The 21,952-nt window shown below is 44.2% G+C and overlaps 1 protein-coding gene across 1 annotated transcript in view; it reads left to right on the top strand.

The window, feature by feature from the left end:
• The window catches only part of RNF43 (ring finger protein 43), a 127,260-nt gene that overhangs the window by 5,247 nt on the left and 100,061 nt on the right, over positions 1 to 21,952 (top strand). The window lies entirely within an intron of this gene.

Below are 21,952 nucleotides of genomic sequence, written 5' to 3'. Positions count from 1 at the left end.
CTGTTAGAGATTTAGGGATAATGAAATTTATTTGAGAAATATGTGATCACGTAATTAAAGAATGTATTGAAAAGCATATATCCATGGGGTGCAGAATTAAAAATTAAACAGTAATGATCATTTCTTTTTGGGATGTATAACTGTTCAAACTCATGTAGAAGTAAGAACATGGTATTGCCTTTATATGTGATATTAATGAGATCAGTATTAAGAATTCTGTATCCAGTTCTGGTGTCCACATTTTAAAAAGAATGTTGATAGATTAGAAAGGGTAAAAAAAAAAAAAAAAAAAAAAAGAGTGATCCAAGGTCTGAAAAACCTGCCAGATAGAGAGACCCTTAAGAAACTCAAATTATGTCTATAATTTTATGCAAGAAATAGTTAAGAGGTGATTGATCATAGTCTGTAGAAACCAACATGGGAAAAAGATTTCTCATAGTTGAGAGCTCTTGTAATTTAGCAGACAAAGATATCAGTGTTGGCAACTCTTGTGATTTGACTACAAGTCTCACAATACTTGGTGGTTTTCTTAAAATCCCAGTTGCTAGAATCAGAAAATAGCATGAGAAACTCATTTCTTTAAAAAAAAAATAAATAAAAAAAATAAAAAAAATTAAAATATGCTTCTAGTTCTGATGATTGCAGAGAAAAACTTGAAAACAAAAAGCAAAACATCCTAAAGGCTCAGAAGGCAAAGAAAAAACTCAAAACTTCTTATTAAAAATACTTAATTTTAAGTCAATGACATGATGGGGGGGCTGACTCATGATTTTTGAACACCTAGGGTTAGCGATACTAAATAAGAACCAGTGGCTGGAAGCTGAAACTAGATTAATTCAGATTACAAATAAGGTCAAATTTAACAGAGAGATTAATTAACCAGTGTAACAAGTTACCTACAGATGAACCAGATCCAACATTACCCCCAGATTACAAAGTTTAGAAGTGGAGAGGGTTCCCAGTATTGGAGTTCTTAGTACATTTGGGAGATGATAGCTCTGAGTGAAGAGGCCCACTCAGTTAAATGTATATGGATACAAATCCCAAGCTTTAAGAATGTAAATATATTAGTAGGACTATATGGTTGATCTTTGGATCAACAAAAGGATATGGAATGCACAATGTTGAGAGAAATCAAAGAGGCAACAAAGTCTAACAAAATGATGATAATGGGTGACTTCAACTACCCACATGTAAACAGGTCAAATGGTACAATGGAATGAAGTTCAAAGAAGTAATTTCTTGATACTTTTAAATATTGATCGTTTCTTGGAACAACTAGGTATATCTAGAGCACACAAGAGGAGTTTAGACTATGTCTACATGAGCACTTTTGTCCGTATAATTTACATCATTCTGGGATTGTGAAAAAAACACCCGCTGAGCAATGTAAGTTACACCAACAGACACACCAGTGTGGACAGCGCTATGTCAGCAGGAGACACTCTTCCGCCAACACCGCTCAATGTAGGTGGTTTAATTATGTCTACAGGAGAGCTCTTTCCCATTGGCATAGAGTGGCTACGAGCGATCTTACAGCGGCACAGCTGCATTGTTATAGCTATGCCGCTGTAAACTCACTAGTGTAGACATAAAAAGAAAAGGAGGACTTGTGGCACCTTAGAGGCTAACCAGTTTATTTGAGCATAAACTTTCATGAGCTACAGCTCACTTCATCGGATGCATACTGTGGAAAATACAGAAGATGTTTGTTTTTATACACACAAATCATGAAAAAATGGGTGTTTATCACTACAAAAGGTTTTCTCTCCCCCCATCCCACTCTCCTGTTGGTAATAGCTTATCTAAAGTGATCACTCTCCTTACAATGTGTGTGATAATCAAGGTGGGCCATTTCCAGCACAAATCCAGGGTTTAACAAGAACGTCTGAGGAAGGAGGGGGGAGGGAGGTTAGGAAAACAAGGGGAAATAGGTTACCTTGCATAATGACTTAGCCACTCCCAGTCTCTATTCAAGCCTAAGTTAATTGTATCCAATTTGCAAATGAATTTCAATTCAGCAGTCTCTCGCTGGAGTCTGGATTTGAAGTTTTTCTGTTGTAATATCGCAACTTTCATGTCTGTAATCGCGTGACCAGAGAGATTGAAGTGTTCTCTGACTGGTTTATGAATGTTATAATTCTTGACATCTGATTTGTGTCCATTTATTCTTTTACGTAGAGACTGTCCAGTTTGACCAATGTACATGGCAGAGGGGCATTGCTGGCACATGATGGCATAGATCACATTGGTGGATGTGCAGGTGAACGAGCCTCTAATAGTGTGGCTGATGTGATTAGGCCCTGTGATGGTGTCCCCTGAATAGATATGTGGGCACAGTTGGCAACGGGTTTTGTTGCAAGGATAGGTTCCTGGGTTAGTGGTTCTGTTGTGTGGTATGTGGTTGCTGGTGAGTATTTGCTTCAGGTTGGGGGGCTGTCTGTAGGCAAGGACTGGCCTGTCTCCCAAGATTTGTGAGAGTGTAGACATGGCTGTAGTCTAAAGAAAGTAACATACAAGTTCTAATTAAAGAATTAACAGTAGTTGAGCCACTAATAGTGACCATGGTATAGGTTAAACATCCTAAGAAAAGTACCAAAAAAAGACCCGGTGACACTAAACTTTAGAAAGAGAGACTTCAATAAAGTGTAGTCAAAAAGACCTTGAAGGAAAAGAAAAAAGTCCTTGGATGTGGCATGGATGCTACTTAAACTAAGAGTAGAATCACAGAAGGCCTGTGTAGCCACTGAACAAAAAGGAGAACCAGGAAGTAAATATGACTGTGGGTACATCTACGCAGAAAAAAAAAAATCCACAGCAGCAAGTCTTAGAGCCTGGGTCAACTGTCTCAGGCTTGTGGGTCTTGTGCTGTGGGGCCTAAAATAGCAGTGTAGATGTTCGAGTTTTAAAACCCAGGCTCCATCCTGAGCCTGAACATCTACACTGCTATTTTTAGCCCTGCAGCTTGAGCCCTGCAAGCCTGAGTCCATTGACTTGGGCTCTGAGAGTCACTGCTGCTGTTTAAGATACTCACTGTTTAAGATACTAAAACTTAATTCAGTAATGTCTCCCAAGGATATGACAAGAAATTGCCATATGTATCACAAAGATAAATCAGGAGTCTTTGTTCTCTCTGTCCCATAACACATGAACAAGGAGACATTCAATGAAACTGAAAGATTGTAAATTCAAAACTGATTAAAGGAAATACTTTTTCTCGCAACATGTAATTAAGCTGTGGAACTCTTTGCCACATGATGTCACTGAAGCCAATAATTTAACAGGCTTCAAAAAGGGTTGAGATATTTATCTGGATAACAACAATTTGTTATAATAATGCTATAAAAAGATTGGAAATTATATAAAACCTCCTGCTTCAGGGTTTCAGCCCATCTCTACTAGGAATTAGGATGAGGGGACAGATTATCCTTCATCTGCCTCTTGTGGGGTTTCTTGCACCTTCCTCTGAAACATCTGAGGCTGGCCCCTGTCAGAGACAGGTTATTGGACTGTATGGACCATGGGTCTGATCCATTGTGGCAATTCCTATGTGCTGATGTCTGTTACTGAAAATTTGGTAGAAATTTCATAAACAATATGCACCAAAGCCAATTTTGAATGAAATAATATTTATCAATTATAATTTTTAGTTATTCAAGTTTTCAGAAGTAGCAAAGAACCTATTTAAGATCTAGCCACCTGCAAAGTTTGAAGTTGTAAAGTTCAGCTGAGTATACTTTTGTACAAAATTATTTGTGACTGTGCTGTTTATAAATAAATAATATATATTTAGTTTACCCACTTTTATGACTCAAAAGTGGCTATAAGATTTTCTTCAAACTTTCCTAAAAAATCCCTTTCCTTTGGGTTGAAACAAAAAAATATCAACCCAAAAAGGAGAAAGTGATGCATGTGTGATACAGCATGGCCAGAAGGCAGCAGGAGAGTGATATAGGAGAGATATGTAAGTCCCAGGATGAGGAGAAGCCTCATTCCCTGTAGAGGGAAGAAACGTTTCTATAGATTAAATAAAAGCACCTGAAGCCAATTAGAGCACCTGAAGCTAGTCACCTGATAAAAACCCCCTGCTTCAATCAGCCAGGGAAAGGAGTTGGAGCAGAGAGCAGTTTGAAGGAGTTGAAGTAGACGAGACTTTGGAGACGTGCCGTGGCTGGCTAGAAGACCAAGACTCTAAGTAAAGAGACACCCGGCTTGTGCAGAGACGGGGGGCAGGAAGCCCCACAAGCTGAAGAGCAGGAGAGGGAAGTAGCCCAGGGGAAGGAAGCACTAGTTCAAGTGGTTTACCACTATCCCTAGGGCCCCTGGGCTAGGAGTAGAGGGCGGGCCTGGGACCCCTCCCTCTCCAATACCCTTCTCTGTGTTAATAGTGGGTCAGTAGATACCCTAGTTCAGGGGCAGGAAACTGCGCCCTGAACCCTCCCCCCCAAGAAGAGGAAGCGCGGGACCCATCATAATCGGCAATTTGCCACACATGAATGAAAGTAGAGATGTCTAATTATGTTGTAGCCTTAACTGTAGTATTCATTACCATGAAACCCGGTATGACGATACAATAGCCTAGAATCAATTGGGTTTTTTAAAAAGCAAAACAGTAGACAGGGTGGCACAGCATTTTAAGGAATCCCCCAGACTGTAAGAGTTTAGATAGCATCACAGTCCCAAACGTCCTAACAGATTACTTTTTCTGGTAGTAGATCTGTAACAAAGTACTAGTCCCTAGAGAGGGGTGTGAAATTATTTCTAGTGGGGATTGATGTGAAAAGTCCCAAGATGTGTGTATCAGCAGCAGAATGGAGGTCAACTTCAGATAGAATCTAATGCATTTGTGAGTTACAAATTAAGTGCAAATCAGGGATCATATGATATTTTTGTGTCTGCAGCCCAGAATGTAAGTATCTGAATTTAGATACAGCAAGGGTATACACCACACACTCTCTCCAGTTACATGAGAAACAAATCACACAGTAAAAATGCAAGTTTGTCTCAAGGGGTGATGTTAAGGATCCCACACTTTCCTTTGTGCATTGGTCTGAGTCAAGAATTCTGAGCACCAAATTACATATTTTAATGAGTTGGTTTTTTTTACCAGACTGACCTGTTTATTTTGTCTCAAACTCTTCTTCGAGGTCATGCCCCAAACATGACTTTCCTGGTGGGCTCAGAAGGGCGCCATACAGGGATGAGAAGTGAGGATTTTGTAATGGCTAAATTCATTACAAAATCCTTAGTGCTCCGAGTATTGTTGATAAATTGTATTTGAACTGAAGCGTGTTCTAGTCCTGGAAAGGTGATAAGGAAGTGAGCAATCAGAAAATAGGCAGCTAGGGTGGCAGTAGGAAATTCCTGTCCTAAAGTTGTTGGAAAGGAATGAGCCCATTCATGTCATTATGGACTTGGATAAAAGAAACACTTTTACTCTCAGTCCCAAACTTAGTTCATGGAAGTCAGAATTATCTCTGAACAAGAGGATTGAAGTGGGGGGATGTTTTCAGTGTGAGGTGCTTGTGTGCACATAGTGATATTGATGCTTTTACAGCCATTCATGAACAATGTTCAAAGGAACAAGAAAGTGTTGCCAGTAAATAACTGAACAGGGCTGAGCAAAAGTGTTGAGTGTTGAAGGGAAGGAGCTAAGTGTGACTATGAAGTCTCAAAGAGAGGATTGGAAGGAGCTGGATCTGTGAGATGAGAAGCGGAAGAAACATATCATTTGTATTCTGGTAGTACCTAGAGGGCTCAGTCAGGATTGGGGACACATTGTGCTCTAAGCACTAAACACATCATTGCTTACAGTCTAATTAGTAAAAGTAACCACGATACCACAATGGACCAATAATCCCTCCAGTCTAGTATTTCTGGCTCCAGAAGTAGGCTGCAAGTAAAGGCAAAAACCACCATAAGATTAATCTATTCCAAGGCCAGATGGGACCACTGTGATCATTTAGTCTTATCTCATGTATAACACCAGCCAGAGAACCTGGCCTCCTGTATAACAGGCCATAGAACTTTCCCAAAATAATTCCTAGAGCATATATTTTAGAAAAACATCGAATCTTGAATAAACATAATACACTTGCTAGTGTATTCATAGATTCATAGATATTAAGGTCAGAAGGGACCATTATGATCATCTAGTCTGACCTCCTGCACAATGCAGGCCACAGAATCTCACCCACCCCCTCCTGCGATAAACTTCTCACCTATGTCTGAGCTATTGAAGCCCTCAAATCATGGTTTAAAGACTTCAAAGTGCAGAGAATCCTCCAGCAGGTGACCCATGCCCCATGCTACAGAGGAAGGCGAAAAACCCCCAGGGCCTCTTCCAGTCTGCCCTGGAGGAAAATTTCTTCCTGACCCCAAATATGGCGATCAGCTGAACCCTGAACATATGGGCAAGATTCACCAGCCAGATACTCAGGAAAGAATTTTCTGTAGTAACTCAGATCCCACCCCATCTAACATCCCATCACAGGCCATTGGGCCTGTTTACCATGAATAGTTAAAGATCAATTAATTGCCAAAATCATGTTATCCCATCATACTATCTCCTCCATAAACTTATCGAGTCTAATCTTAAAGCCAGATAGGTCTTTTGCCCCCACTCCTTCCCTTGGAAGGCTATTCCAGAACTTCACTCCTCTGATGGTTAGAAACCTTCGTCTAATTTCAAGTCTAAACTTCCCAATGACCAGTTTATATCCATTTGTTCTTGTGTCCACATTGGTACTGAGCTTGAATAATTCCTCTCCCTCTCCGGTATTTATCCCTCTGATATATTTATAGAGAGCAATCATATCTCCCCTCAGCCTTCTTTTAGTTAGGCTAAACAAGCCAAGCTCCTTGAGTCTCCTGTCATAAGACAGGTTTTCCATTCCTCGGATCATCCTCGTAGCCCTTCTCTGTACCTGTTCCAGTTTGAATTCATCCTTCTTAAACATGGGAGACCAGAACTGCACACAGTATTCCAGTTGAGGTCTCGCCAGTGCCTTGTATAACGGTACTAACACCTCCTTATCTCTACTGGAAATACCTTGCCTGATGCATCCCAAGACTGCATTAGCGCTTTTGACGGCCATATCACATTGGTGGCTCATAGTCATCCTGTGATCAACCAATACTCCAAGGTCCTTCTCCTCCTCCGTTATTTCTAATTGATGCGTCCCCAGCTTATAACTTAAATTCTTGTTATTAATCCCTAAATGCATGACCTTACACTTCTCACTATTAAATTTCATCCTATTACTATTACTCCAGTTTACAAGGTCATCCAGATCCTCCTGTATGATATCCTGGTCCTTCTCTAAATTGGCAATACCTCCCAGCTTTGTGTCATCTGCAAACTTTATTAGCACACTCCCACTTTTTGTGCCCAGGTCAGTAATAAAAAGATTAAATAAGATTGGTCCCTAAACCAATCCCTGAGGAACTCCACTAGTAACCTCCTTCCAGCCTGACAGTTCACCTTTCAGTATGACCCGCTGTAGTCTCCCTTTTAACCAATTCCTTATCCACCTTTCAATTTTCATATTGATCCCCATCTTTTCCAATTTAACTAATAATTCCCCATGTGGCACCGTATCAAACGCTTTACTGAAATCTAGGTAAATTAGATCCACTGCGTTTCCTTTGTCTAAAAAATCTGTTACTTTCTCAAAGAAGGAGATCAGGTTGGTTTGGCATGATCTACCTTTTGTAAAACCATGTTGTTTTTTGTACCATTTACCATTGACCTCAATGTCCTTAACTACTTTCTCGTTCAAAATTTTTTCCAAGACCTTGCCTACTTATAGATGTCAAACTAACAGGCCTGTAGTTACCCGGATCGCATTTTTTCCCTTTCTTAAAAATAGGAACTATGTTAGCAATTCTCCCGTCATACGGTAGAACCCCTGAGTTTACAGATTCATTAAAAATTCTTGCTAATGGGCTTGCAATTTCATGTGCCAATTCCTTTAATATTCTTGGATGAAGATTATCGGGGCCCCCTGATTTAGTCCCATTAAGCTGTTCGAATTTCGCTTCTACGTCAGATATGGTAATATCTACCTCCATATCCTCATTCCCATTTGTCATGCTACCATTATCCCTAAGATCCTCATTAGCCTTATTAAAGACTGAGGCAAAGTATTTGTTTAGATCTTGGGCCATGCCTAGATTATCCTTAACCTCCACTCCATCCTCAGTGTTTAGCGGTCCCACTTCTTCTTTCTTTTTTTTCTTCTTATTTATATGGCTATAGAACTTTTTACTATTGGTTTTAATTCCCTTTGCAAGGTCCAACACTACTTGACTTTTAGCTTTTCTCACTTTATCCCTACATGTTCTGACCTCAATAAGGCAGCTTTCCTTGCTGATCCCTCCCATCTTCCACTCCCTGTATGCTTTCTGCTTTTTCTTAATCACCTCTCTGAGATGCTTGCTGATCAAGCTTGGTCTACAACTCCTGCCTATGAATTTTTCCCCTTTCTTGGGATGCAGGCTTCCGATAGCTTCTGCAGCTTTGACTTAAAGTAATCCCAGGCCTCCTCTGCCTTGAGATCCATAAATTCTTCAGTCCAATCCACTTCCCTAACTAATTTCCTTAATTTTTGAAAGCCAGCCCTTTTGAAATCAAAAACCCTAGTCGCAGATTTATTTTTGTTTGTCCTTCCATTCAGTTTGAACTGAATTAGCTCATGATCACTTGAACCAAGGTTGTCCCCTACAACCATTTCTTCTATGAGGGCCTCACTACTCACCAAAGCCAAATCTAAAATGGCATCCCCTCTAGTCGGTTCAGCAACTACTTGATGAAGGAATCCATCAGCTATCGCATCTGGGAATATCTGAGCCCTATTATTATTACTAGCACTCGTCCTCCAGTCTATATCTGGGAAGTTAAAGTCTCCCATGATCACGCAGTTTCCATTAGGATTTACTTCATTAAAAACATTAAAGAGGGCTCTATCCATATCCAAATTAGATCCCGGCGGTCTATAGCACACCCCAAGCAGTATCCTAGGGGAGGCTCTAGTAGTTTTCTTCCCCAATGTGATTTTTGCCCAGACGGACTCTGTCTTATCCATTCCATCGCTTCTTATTTCTTTACATTCTACCTCATCATTGATATACAATGCTATTCCACCACCTTTACCTTTATTTCTGTCTTTCCTAAACAGCACATGCCCTTTGCAAGGTCCATCTTTAAAAAAGGGAAGAAGGAGGATCCTGGGAACTACAGGCCAGTCAGCCTCACCTCAGTCCCTGGAAAAATGGAGCCAGGTCCTCAAGGAATCAATTCTGAAGCACTTAGAGGAGAGGAAAGTGATCAGGAACAGTCAGCATGGATTCACCAAGGGCAAGTCATGCCTGACTAATCTAATTGCCTTCTATGACGAGATAACTGGCTCTGTGGATGAGGGGAAAGCGGCAGATGTGTTGTTCCTTGACTTTAGCAAAGCTTTTGACACGGTCTCCCACAGTATTCTTGCCAGCAAGTTAAAGAAGTATGGGCTGGATGAATGGACTTTCAGGTGGATAGAAAGCTGGCTAGATTGTCGGGCTCAATGGGTAGTGATCAATGGCTCCATGTCTAGTTGGCAGCCGGTATCAAGTGGAGTGCCCCAAGGGACGGTCCTCGGGCTGGTTTTGTTCAATATCTGCATTAGTGATCTGGAGGATGGTGTGGATTGCACCCTCAGCAAGTTTGCAGATGACACTAAACTGGGAGGAGAGGTAGATATGCTGGAGGGTAGGGATAGGATACAGAGGGACCTAGACAAATTGGACGATTGGGCCAAAAGAAATCTGATGAGGTTCAACAAGGACAAGTGCAGAGTCCTGCACTTACGATGGAAGAATCCCATGCACCGCTACAGACTAGGGACCGACTGGCTAGGCAGCAGTTCTGCAGAAAAGGACCTAGGGGTTACAGTGGACGAGAAGCTGGATATGAGTCAACAGTGTGCCGTTGTTGCCAAGAAGGCCAATGGCATTTTGGGGTGTATAAGTAGGGGCATTGCCAGCAGACCAAGGGACGTGATCATTCCCCTCTATTCGACATTGGTGAGGCCTCATCTGGAGTACTGTGTCCAGTTTTGGGCCCCACATTACAAGAAGGATGTGGAAAAATTGGAAAACGTCCTGTATGTAGGGCAACAAAAATGATTAGGGGATTGGAATACATGACTTATGAGGAGAGGCTGAGGGAACTGGGATTGTTTAGTCTACGGAAGAGAAGAATGAGGGGGGATTTGGTAGCTGCTTTCAACTACCTGAAAGGGGGTTCCAAAGAGGATGGATCTAGACTGTTCTCAGTGGTAGCAGATGACAGAACGAGGAGTAATGGTCTCAAGTTGCAGTGGGGGAGGTTTAGGTTGGATGTTAGGAAAAACTTTTTCACTAGGAGGGTGGTGAAACACTGGAATGCGTTACCTAGGGAGGTGGTGGAATCTCCTTCCTTAGAAGTTTTTAAGGTCAGGCTTGACAAAGCCTTGGCTGGGATGATTTAATTGGGGATTGGTCCTGCTTTGAGCAGGGGGTTGGACTAGATGACCTCCTGAGGTCCCTTCCAACCCTGATATTCTATGATTCTATGATTCAATAGCTGTAGTCCAGTCATGACTACTATTCCACCATGTTTCTGTTATCCCTATAATATCTGGTTTCACTTCCTGCACCAGTAGCTCTAGTTCCTCCATTTTATTACCTAGGCTCCCCACATTGATGTACAAACATCTTAATTTTTGCTGTTTGTCCTCACTCACATTCTTTACCCGATTAGGCACGGTCATTCTACAGCCAGTAGGACCTATTAGAGTGGTATCCACAGAGCCCTTCCTCCTTATGTCCATTCTCCTACCCACAGCTGTATCCTTTCTGACTTTGTTTTCTTCCCTCTCAATGCATCTCACAACCATCTCCCCCAAATTCCTACTTTAAAGCTCTCTTAATCAGTTGTGCCAGCCTCCATCCTAGAAGTCTATTTCCTTCCGTACTCAGATGAAGTCCATCCCGAGAGAACTGTCCTCTGTCCATGAATGCCTCCCAGTGGCCATACTTCAGTCCTGCTTCCATCTGCAAGTCTGAGCTTTTCCCTTCAGCTGCCTCATGTCTTTGCTCCATAATCCGCTCGAACCCCTTCTAAACTCAACCAGACTTTCCACCTGCATCTCCAATCCTCGGATCTTTTCTTCCATCAGCTCTATCAGACGGCATTTCATGCAGATAAAACTCTTACCAGGTACCCCCTCCAGGATCATGTACATACCGCGGCGTCCACATCCAGTCATCTTCATTGTGTCTTCCACTACATGGGTCACTCTCACTGCTGCCTCTGTATCTGTCATAGCCTTCCCACCTAAATCCTGTTAATCTGGGAAACACAAACGCACTGTATTGCTAGTGCAATGAATACTAGGATGGGAAATTTCATACTCATTTCACCTAGGTGATCTGAGGATCGATCTGCTTTTGCACTGAAGCATAACAATTCATAGCTCTTTTAATTATCACCCCAGTGTAGTGTAACTGCTTATGTTGAGCCATTTTCTCCTCTTTGGGTCACCTTCCATGAAGTAGCACCAATATGAGCGAGAGCAGAGTTTGTCTGCTATTCTCCTTAATCACTGAACTCATAAAGCACTTCTCAGTGCTAAAAATAGATCTAAAATAAAATGTTTTGGGTTTTAAGTTTTCTCTAGGTCTCACAAAATACGTTACTTCCTACTTCAAAATAACATGAAACCACCATGTAGCAGAGATGCTCTGCTTCTGAAATAGCTTGATAACTGCTGTCTCACGCAATCTTTAGTCACTCATATAAACTAGACACTTCATGGCTGGGCATTACTGTGGGTGCGAAAGAACAGGAGGGAGAGCTAAAACATCAGAAAATCTAGGAGGACCTAAGTAGGTTGGTTACGGAGCCGATACAAAGACAGATCAATCAGTGTTGAAAAGTGTACAAAATTGTACATTGGAGGGAACAACTTAAATATTTCTACAGAGACAGACTTTCAGTTAACTGTAGGATTATTTAGATTGGATAAGAGAAGTATGTGAAGTAATCAGTGATAGAGAAGGCAATTTGGGGTCTTCTATTCCCCCAGATATGAGAGTGAATTCCTTCATTCCAAGTGTTCGAGTCCCCTCTGTCTATTTACCTCAATCCTCCACTAATTTTCAATTAAATCCATGTGTGGAAAAATAGACTAAGGGCCCCTGCAAAATCACACCAGTCTTGTATTCTGGTTTGGGAAGATAGACCTAAGCATGGCAGAAACCCATTAAATAACTTTTGTTCATATACAATCATTGACACAAAGAATTTGTCTGTCAGTTAAAGCATAACAATGCTTCTTCTTTGAGTGATTGCTCATGTGCATTCCAATAGGTGGGTGCACGCGCCGCATGCACAATCTCCGGAAAGCTTTTCCCTAGCGGTACCCATCGGGTCAGCTGTGGAGACCCCTAGAGTGGCACCTCTATGGCAGTGTATATATGTCCCTGCCGACCTGCCGCCTGTTCAGTTTCTTCTTACCACCCGGGACAATTGTTGGAACAGTTCAGTCTCTTGCTTCTGCAAGCGCCTTACCTAGTGGTTCCCTTGTTCTGTGTAAATAGTTGTTAGTTGTTAATAGTTTAGTTTACTTCAGGGGGTTTCCCCCCATTCTACTCTCCCTGGCGTCAGGGAATGCCTCGGTCGCAGGGGGTTTAAGGTGTGCGAGAGGTGTGCAAAACCTATGCCAACAAGTGATCCACATGCTGCATCTCTCAAGTGACTCGGGGAGGGCCATCAGAAGATAAGTGTCCTATTTGCAGGAGCTTCAGACCCAGGATTAAGAAGGAGCAGGACTATCGCCTGAAGCTCCTCCTGATGGAGTCGGCCCTTCAGCCACAGCCTGAGCCAATGCAGGCATCTTCAGTGCGCAGCACACCTGTCTCGGTGCGGGATGTCCTGGCACCGAGGAAGGACTCCACCAGGGAGCATCGGCACCGCTCCCCAGCCTGCAAGGTCAGTGCCACGCGGCAGCACTGTTCACAGTCCCCGGTGCCACATAGGAAAAAACAGACAGGGGACGTTCCCCTGTCAGGAAGCCAAGGAGGGATTCCAGTGGGGTGCGTCTTACACCAGGACACCCTCGGTCTGGTCCCCAAGAACCGGCGCCGTTGACTTCCAGCCCCAGTTGCAGAGCGGTTGAGTCCAGGACACACATGAGGCTGATGGAGGAGCACCGGGGGCCGATACCACCGATACTGGCCTTGAGTCTTGGGCGACTCTGATGTCTCTGGGGCTACACACCCCAGTGCCTCAGAGAAAGCCCGTTAGACCTCAGCCCCTGTCCCGCTTCTACCCAGGGCCCCCTAGATGAGATCCATCTAGGAGGAGGGGCAGAAATAATAGGAGGCTCCCACCGCAGTCTTCCTTGGGCCAAGGCCAGGGTTCAGCCAAACAGCCCCCTGGCCACAAGCCCAACTTTTAAAGATGCGCCTGAAGACGGTGCACCAGTCACCATCTTGGATCCTTCCCCTCCCTTTGTGAATCGACTTTCCCGCTTCTACCCTGCTTGGTCTCAGATCACGTCAGACTGCTGGGTCCTCAGCACGGTAGGGGTGGGATATTCTATCCAATTCTGTTCCCTCCCGCCCTCCCACCCACCTTCCCCATCCCTCTTCAGGGACCCCTCTCACGAGCACTCCTTTTACAAGAGGTGCAATCGCTCCTAGCTCTAGGGGCAATAGAGGAGGTTCCTCAGGAATTCAGGGGCAAGGGGTTTTACTCTCACTATTTCCTCATCCCCAAGGCCAAGGGCAGGCTTTGGCTTATCCTGGACCTACGAGATCTCAACACATTCATTAAAAAGGTGAAGTTTGCATGGTCTCTCTGGCCGCCATCATTCCCTCCCTGGATCCGGGAGACTGGTATGCCACCCTTGACTTGAAGGATGCATACTTTCACATTGTTATTATCCCAGCCCACAAACGCTTTCTCAGATTCGTGGTCAGTGGCCAGCACTACCAGTTCAGGGTGCTCCCATTTGGCCTTTCAACGGCCCGCAGGTGTTCACCAGGTGTATGGCAGTAGTGGCGGCATTTCTCCGCAGACGACAGGTGCAGGTGTTCCCGTATTTGGACGACTGGCTCATCAAGGCTGAATCCCAAGCACAGGTGGCAGAGCATGTACCCCTGGCCCAGGCTACGTTTCACAGGTTGGGACTTGTATTGAGCGAGCCCAAGTCCACATTGACCCCCACACAAAGAATAGAGTTCATCGGCGCTCTCTTGGACTGCGTTTTAAAGCATTCATGGACATTGTCCAGACCTTTCTCCACTTCCCCACAATCACGGCCAGAAACTGTATGAGACTACTGGGGCACATGGTGGCCTGTACATACGTGGTACAGCATTCCAGGCTGCACTTTCAGCCACTCCAGGTGTGGTTAGCGCAAGTGCACAGGCCGGGCAGGGACCCATTGGACTCAATAGTGACACTCCTGCCTCAGATTCTCCACTCTCTCCACTGGTGGCTGCAACCACAGATGGTTTGTGCAGGAGTACCCTTTGCAAAACCCCAACCCACTCTTTCCCTGGTCATGGATGCCTCGGCGCTCAGTTGAGGAGCACATCTGGGCAATATCGGAACCCAGGGCCTCTGGTCCCATGAAGAGCTATCGCTGCACATCAACATGAGGGAGCTGAGGGCAGTTGGCCTGGCATGCCAAGTGTTTCAGGCCCATCTTCAGGGCATGTGCGTATCAGTGCTCACGGACAATACTGCAGCAATGTTCTATATAAACAAACAGGTCTGTCGGGAAGCCCTCGCTCTGTGGGACTTTTGTATCGCCCACTCCATACAGCTGCTGGCATCCGGGGGCGCGGAACAAGCTGGCAGACCGCCTCAGTCGCTCGTTCCATGGACACGAGCGGTCCCTCAGACCGGACATTGGTCACTCGATTTTCCAGAGGTGGTGCTCTCCTCACATGGACCTGTTCGTGTTGCGGAGCAACAGGAAGTGCCAGAGATTCTGCTCCTTCCTGAACCATATCCCAGGCTCTACCATGGACGCCTTTCACTTGTCATGGATGGGTCACCTGCTCTATGCGTTCCTGCCATTCCCCCTCATACACACAGTGCTCCTCAAGACTCGTCAGGACAGTGCATCCCTGATCCTCATAGCGCCAGCGTGGCCCCGCCAGCACTGGTTCACCATGTTACTGAACCTCTCAGTGGACAGACCAGTAACGCTCCCTCTCTGTCCAACCCTAATTACACAGGACCACGGCAGTCTACAGCACCCCGCCCTGGAGTCCCTCCACCTCATGGCGTGGAAACTCCATGGCTGAACCCTCTTGAGCTTCATTGCTCACACTCAGTGAGGGAGGTCCTGTTAGAAAGTAGAAAACCCTCCACTCGAGCCACATACCTGGCTAAGGAGGTCCACTTCCTAGACACCACGGTACAAATAAGTGATGGTCACGTTAACACCACCCTATACCGAAAACCGACTGACCACTATGCCTACCTTCATGCCTCCAGCTTCCATCCCGGACACACCACACGATCCATTGTCTACAGCCAAGCGCTGAGGTACAACCACATTTGCTCCAACCCCTCAGACAGAGAGCAACACTTACAAGATCTTCACCAAGCATTCTCAAAACTACGATATCCAGACGAGGAAATAAGGAAACAGATCAACAGAACCAGACGTCTACCCAGAAGCCTCCTGCTGCGAGACAAGCCCAAGAAAGAAACCAACAGAACTCCACTGGCCATCACATACAGTCCTCAGCTAAAACCTCTCCGACACATCATCAATGATCTACAACCCATCCTGGATAACGATCCCTCACTTTCACAGGCCTTGGGGGGCAGGCCAGTCCTTGCCCACAGACAACCCACCAACCTGAAGCATATTCTCACCAGCAACGACACAGCGCACCATAGTAACTCTAACTCAGGAACCAATCAATGGAACAAACCTCGATGCCAACTCTGCCCACATATCTACACCAGCGACACCATCACAGGACCTAACCAGATCAGCCACACCATCACCGGTTCATTCACCGTCCACCAGTGTGCCATCATGTGCCAGCAATGCCCCTCTGCTATGTACATTTGCCAAACTGGACAGTCCCTATGTAAAAGGATAAATGGACACAAATCAGATATTAGGAATGGCAATATACAAAAACCTGTAGGGGAACACTTCAATCTCATTGGACACAGAATAGCAGATTTAAAGGTAGCCATCCTGCAGCAAAAAAACTTCAGGACCAGACTTCAAAGAGAAACTACTGAGCTTCAGTTCATTTGCAAATTTGACACCATCAGCTCAGGATTAAACAAAGACTATGAATGGCTAGCCAACTACAAAAGCTGTTTCTCCTCCCTTGGTATTCACACCTCAGCTGCTAGAAGAGGGCCTCATCCTCTCTGATTGAAGTAACCTTGTTATCCCTAGCCTGATTCTTGCTTGCATATTTATACCTGCCTCTGGAAATTTCCACTACATGCATCCAACGAAGTGGGTATTCACCCACGAAAGCTTATGCTCCAATACGTCTGTTAGTCTATAAGGTGCCACAGGACTCTTTGCCGCTTTTACAGATCCAGACTAACACGGCTACCCCTCTGATACTTGATACCTGGCTAAGTGGAAGCGTTCCTCCATTTGGTCTTCACAAAGGGGAACTGGGTCACAATCAGCCCCAGTTCCCCTTATTTTGGACTATCTTTTATATCTCAAGTACCAAGGGTTAGCCATATCATCCCTGAGGGTACACCTTGTGGCCATTTCGGCCTTTCACCTGGGAACGGCGGGGGGATCAGTGTTCGGTAATCCCATGATGAGCAGGTTTCTTTAGGGCCTTGACAGACTTTATCCTCCAGTACGGCGGCCTGTTCCCCACTGGGACCTCAACCTGGTCCTGTCCTCATTCATTGGGCCCCCCTTTGAGCCCATGGCCACCTGCCCTCTCTCCTACCTGTCCTGGAAGGTGGCTTTTCTCGTGGCTATAACCTCTGCTAGAAAGGTATCCGAACTCAGAGCACTGACCTCCGAACCGCCTTACACAGTATTTTATAAAGACAAGGTGCAGCTACACCCCCACCCTACGTTCCTGCCTAAGGTTGTCTCCCAGTTTCATGTGAACCAGGACATATTTTTGCCCGTGTTCTTTCCTAAACCCCATGCCACTAACAGGGAGTGCATGTTCCATTCCTTGGATGTTAGACGTGCCTTAGCACTTTACATTGAACGGACAAAGCCGTTTCATAAGTCACCACAGCTCTTTATTGCTATCACAAAAAGAATGACGGGATTCCTGATCTCATCTCAGCGCATCTCATCATGGATCATGTCCTGCATCAGGACTTGCTATGACCTGGCTAAAGTTCCAGCCCCGCCGATTACAGCGCACTCTACCAGGGCACAGGTGGTGTCTGCAGCTTTCCTGGCGCAGGTCCCTGTCCAGGACATCTGCAAGGTGGCAACCTGGTCTTCAGTCCACACCTTCACTTCCCACTACGCCATTACCCAGTAGGCGAGGGATGATGCTGGGTTTGGTAGGGCAGTCCTGCACTCAGCAGTTAGGTGAACTCGGACCCCTTCCCCGGGATAACTGCTTGGAAGTCACCTATTGGAGTGCACATGAGCAATCACTCAAAGAAGAAAAAATGGTTAGCTCTCGTAACTGTTCTTCTTCGAGATGTGTTGCTCCTGTCCATTCCAAATCCCGCCCACCTCCCACTGTCGGAGTATTCCAGCAAGAAGGAACTGAGCAGGCAGCTGGTCAGCAGGGACATATATACAGCGCCATAGAGGCGCCACTCTAGAGGTCTCCACAGCCAACCCGATGGGTACCACTAGGGAAAAGCTTTCTGCCTATGGTGCACGTGGCGCGCACACACACCTATTGGAATGGACAGGAGCAACACATCTCGAAGAACAACAGTTACGAGAGGTAAGTAACCATTTTTTCCCAAGAAATTGGGAGCTATACGTGAACATTAAAATTCAAGTTTTAGAATTCTCTTGTCCCAATTGAAATCCAGTGGGGCATCAAAGGTAGGGGAGGGACCTTTCTCATCTGGGATCTGACCTTTCTCAGGCTATCCACTTTCTGTAAAGGAAGAACAACAACAATGGAAGCTTACTTTATGATAGGCAAGTAAGAGATCAGATGTATGAAGTAAACATATCCCCTTATATACTAGAATTGAAATTTACAGCCCTCGGTCACTGGGGCAAGAGGCAGGGCAGTCTGACACTTGTAGAAAGAGCTTTGGCTCTTTGTGCTATAAGTTGCAAATTGTTCTTAGGACTGCGTTACTGCTACAGTCTGTGCTTCATCTTTTCCTAAAAAGAGCAAAATAACCAAATAATGGAGCAGCATAGGGATGATGAGTACTGGGACTGAATAAGGATTTTGGAAGGCTGCTATATGGTAAGATAGAGAGGGAAATCTGTTCATAGTATGGTGAGTAGATAGCATCGGTCCTTTACTAGTGTGGTGTTGTGCACAACCATCTGTAGCTCACTTACATTGCTTTAGGGGGTTTTGAACTAGGAATAGGGACAGATGTTGATCCCAACAGGCCAGTCCTATTCTTACCAGCTATCTTAAGGATCTGGAAGAAAACCAAATAACCAACATTTAAGGTGCAGTATAGTGATCCCTATAATTCTTGGACTAAAACCTGAATCAGAAATTCATGCCTAAAAATTAATCATAAGATCTCTTTGGGAAATCACCCAAAGAAATACGAGATAACTAACCTTTTATCAGTCATTTGCTGAAGATGGAAATGATGAAGTGTATGTATATCCCTTATTGCTTCAGTCCGCCTATTTGTCTAAGTCTGGAGAAGAGAAGAGGGAGGAAAAGGAAATAAACTAATACAGCATCAAATGTCAAGGCAATATTAAATCTTTATTAAGTGATCTTACATCTCACTTATCATTTGGCTTACCAATTTGACCAAGACAGCAAAAAATACCCTGAAACTTGCTTATATGCATATTTCAAGAGAAAGTAAACTTTCACACTGCTGATTATCAGAACTGGAAACTGGTCATATGCCTATTGAACAGTTAAATAATGGAACCCCTTCCAGTGCTAGTGCTGCAAGCTTCTATGCTCTCCTCTTTCAAACTCTTCCTTAAAATGCACACCTGAAAAGCCTTTGTCTCGTCACTTGGCATTTTGTGTGTGCATCACTGTATATATTTTGGAGTTTTTAAAATAGATTTTAAGCTTCAGGGAGTAGGGACCATGTTCTCTCTGTGGTACAGTACAGCACTGAACACACCATGCTCAGCAAATAATAGTAATTCTATGGAAGTAATAATACTAAACATTGTTGGTAATATCTACACCATTGGTTCTCAGCCCGCAGGCCACTTGTGGCCTAATCAACACAAAGCTGTGGCTCATGTGAGATCCTCAGGGCCATAACTAGGGTGGGGTGGAAGGGACACCTGCCCCGGGTGCAGAGTTGGTGGGGAGGTGTAATAAAGGGGGTGGTGCAGGCTTGGACCCAGCACCAGCCCTCCCGGCAGGATTGGGCCCAGTGGCATTGGCAGGAAGCCAGGGTACTCAATCCCCACCACCACCACCCTGTTGAGTGCTGGAGAGGGCAGTCCTGGTGGGGAGGGGCTTTCTGCCCTGGACAGGACATCCTGTCTCTGCAGGGCAGGCATGTGTGCCAGCCCAATGTTAGGGGGTGGTCTGGATGCTGGGGGACAGGGGGGTTGGGTGATGGGGGGCATTCCCTGGCTGGGTGGCAGTCTAGGGAGAGGCTGGGGAGCCGTCCCTGGGTGGGAGGGGCTGGGTGCACGAGGAACAGTGCCTGGCTGCGGGGGTGCCCCATCTTTGCAGGCAGACTCCATAGCTGCGCTCTCCAGGTGCTCAGCCCAGCTGTCCACCAACAGCAGCATGGAAGTGAAGGTGGCAATACACCATTCCACGCCACCCTTGCTGTAAAGTAATTAATTTTAACAGTTAATGTTTTTACTTATTTTGCTAATTTAAAATGCTCTTGGTAGACATTTGCCAGTGTTGAGATGAAAGGTACTATGTTGATTTGAATCATATTGCTGTCATATAACAAATACTAAACATTCTTTTTTTTTGTAGATGTACAGGTAGTATATATGTTATGTGGATGTGGCCCACATAACACAGAGAGCTGCATGTGGGCCACAATGGTAAATAGGTTGAGAACTACTGAACCCCTCAGTCTTATTGGAGTAGAGTGAATTTGGACTTTCTCTGCTCCTGTAGAACTTAACATGAGTCACAAATCTTAAGGAAACAGGAAATGGGGGTGGGGGGGAGTGACGGAAGACAGAATGTAACTTTCTGAATGCTCTGGCAGGTTGACCCTCAGCTACTTGTCATCCTTTCCAGAAAAAACACCAAATTTTCCATAATGTGTAAGTGTCCAGAATTTTCTCATTCATTTCAAATTCTACTTGGCATTTTCTGTACCCAGATTAGCCCCGTATTATGTTTACATTCTTCATCTGTGGCTGTATTATATGGTCTCACTTTTGTCAGTCAACCAAAACCAGTCCCACATCCAAAATGTATAATTTGCTGTTTGAGAACTATGTAGAGTTTAGGATACCACAGAAGAGCTGCATTTCCATGTCCATGCACAAATAAGTGACTTTAATTTCCAGACAGAATTGTGTTTAAGGTAATTAAAATTGTAAATTTATGTCAATAACATGCAGGAAACACTTACATGATGGATATGTATTTTGGAAAGCAGTGACTTAAAAAGACTTAGGAGTCTTGGTGGATAATCAAGTGACCGTGAGGTCCTAGTGCAGTATGGTAGCTCAAAGAACTATCATGATCTTTGCATGTACAACAGGGGAGTATCAGGTAAAAAGTAGGGAGGTGTTATTACCACTGTAAATGGCATTAAATGAGGCCATTACTGGATACTGTGTCCAGTTCTGTTATCAACACTTTAAAAAGAATGTTGAAAAACTGAATTGCTGTAGCTCTTTTCTGAACCATTTCCAAAGTCTGGAAAATCTGTTATAGTGAGACTAAAGAAGCACAATCTATTTAGTTTAAGAAAGAGATGGTTAAGTGACTTGATCTGCAAGAATTTACACAAGGAAAAGATTTCTGATGGTAGGGGGCTCTTTAATCTAGCAAACAAAGGCAGAATAATGGCAGGAAGCTGAAGCTAGACAAATTCAGATTAGAAATAAAGTGCACATTTTAAACAATAAGAAAAGGAGTACTTGGAGACTACAAATTTATTTGAGCATAAGCTTTCGTGAGCTACAGCTCACTTCATCGGATGCATTCGGTGGTATTTTCTACTGAATGCATCTGATGAAGTGAGCTGTAGCTCACGAAAGCTTATGCTCACATAAATTTGTTAGTCTCTAAGGTGCCACAAGTACTCCTTTTCTTTTTGCGAATACAGACTAACATGGCTGCTACTCTGAAACCTGTCATTTTAAACAATGAGGATGATTAACCGTTGGAACAATTTAGTTCTGGATGTGGTGGATTCTCCATCATTTGAAATCTTTAAATCAGATTTGGCTGTCTTTCTAAAAGATGTGCTGTACTTCAACCAGATGTTCCAGGCTTAATGCAAAAATCAAATGGTAAAATTCTGTCTTGTGTTACACAGGAGTTTAGAATAGATTATCATAATGGTTCTTTGGGCCTTAAAATCTTTGTATCTATGAACAAAACATAAAATAAAAGTGGCGTTCTAAGGAAACAAACATTGGCAACTCTTGTGGCACCTTAGAGACTAACCAATTTATTTGAGCATGAGCTTTCGTGAGCTACAGCTCACTTCATCGGATGCATACTGTGGAAATTGCAGAAGACATTATATACACAGACACCATGAAAAAATACCTCTTCCCACCCCACTCTCCTGCTGGTAATAGCTTATCTAAAG

Source organism: Natator depressus, chromosome 17 (assembly GCF_965152275.1).
Source record: "Natator depressus isolate rNatDep1 chromosome 17, rNatDep2.hap1, whole genome shotgun sequence".
NCBI lineage: Eukaryota > Metazoa > Chordata > Testudines > Cheloniidae > Natator > Natator depressus.
This window is presented reverse-complemented; position numbering and strand designations above follow the sequence as displayed.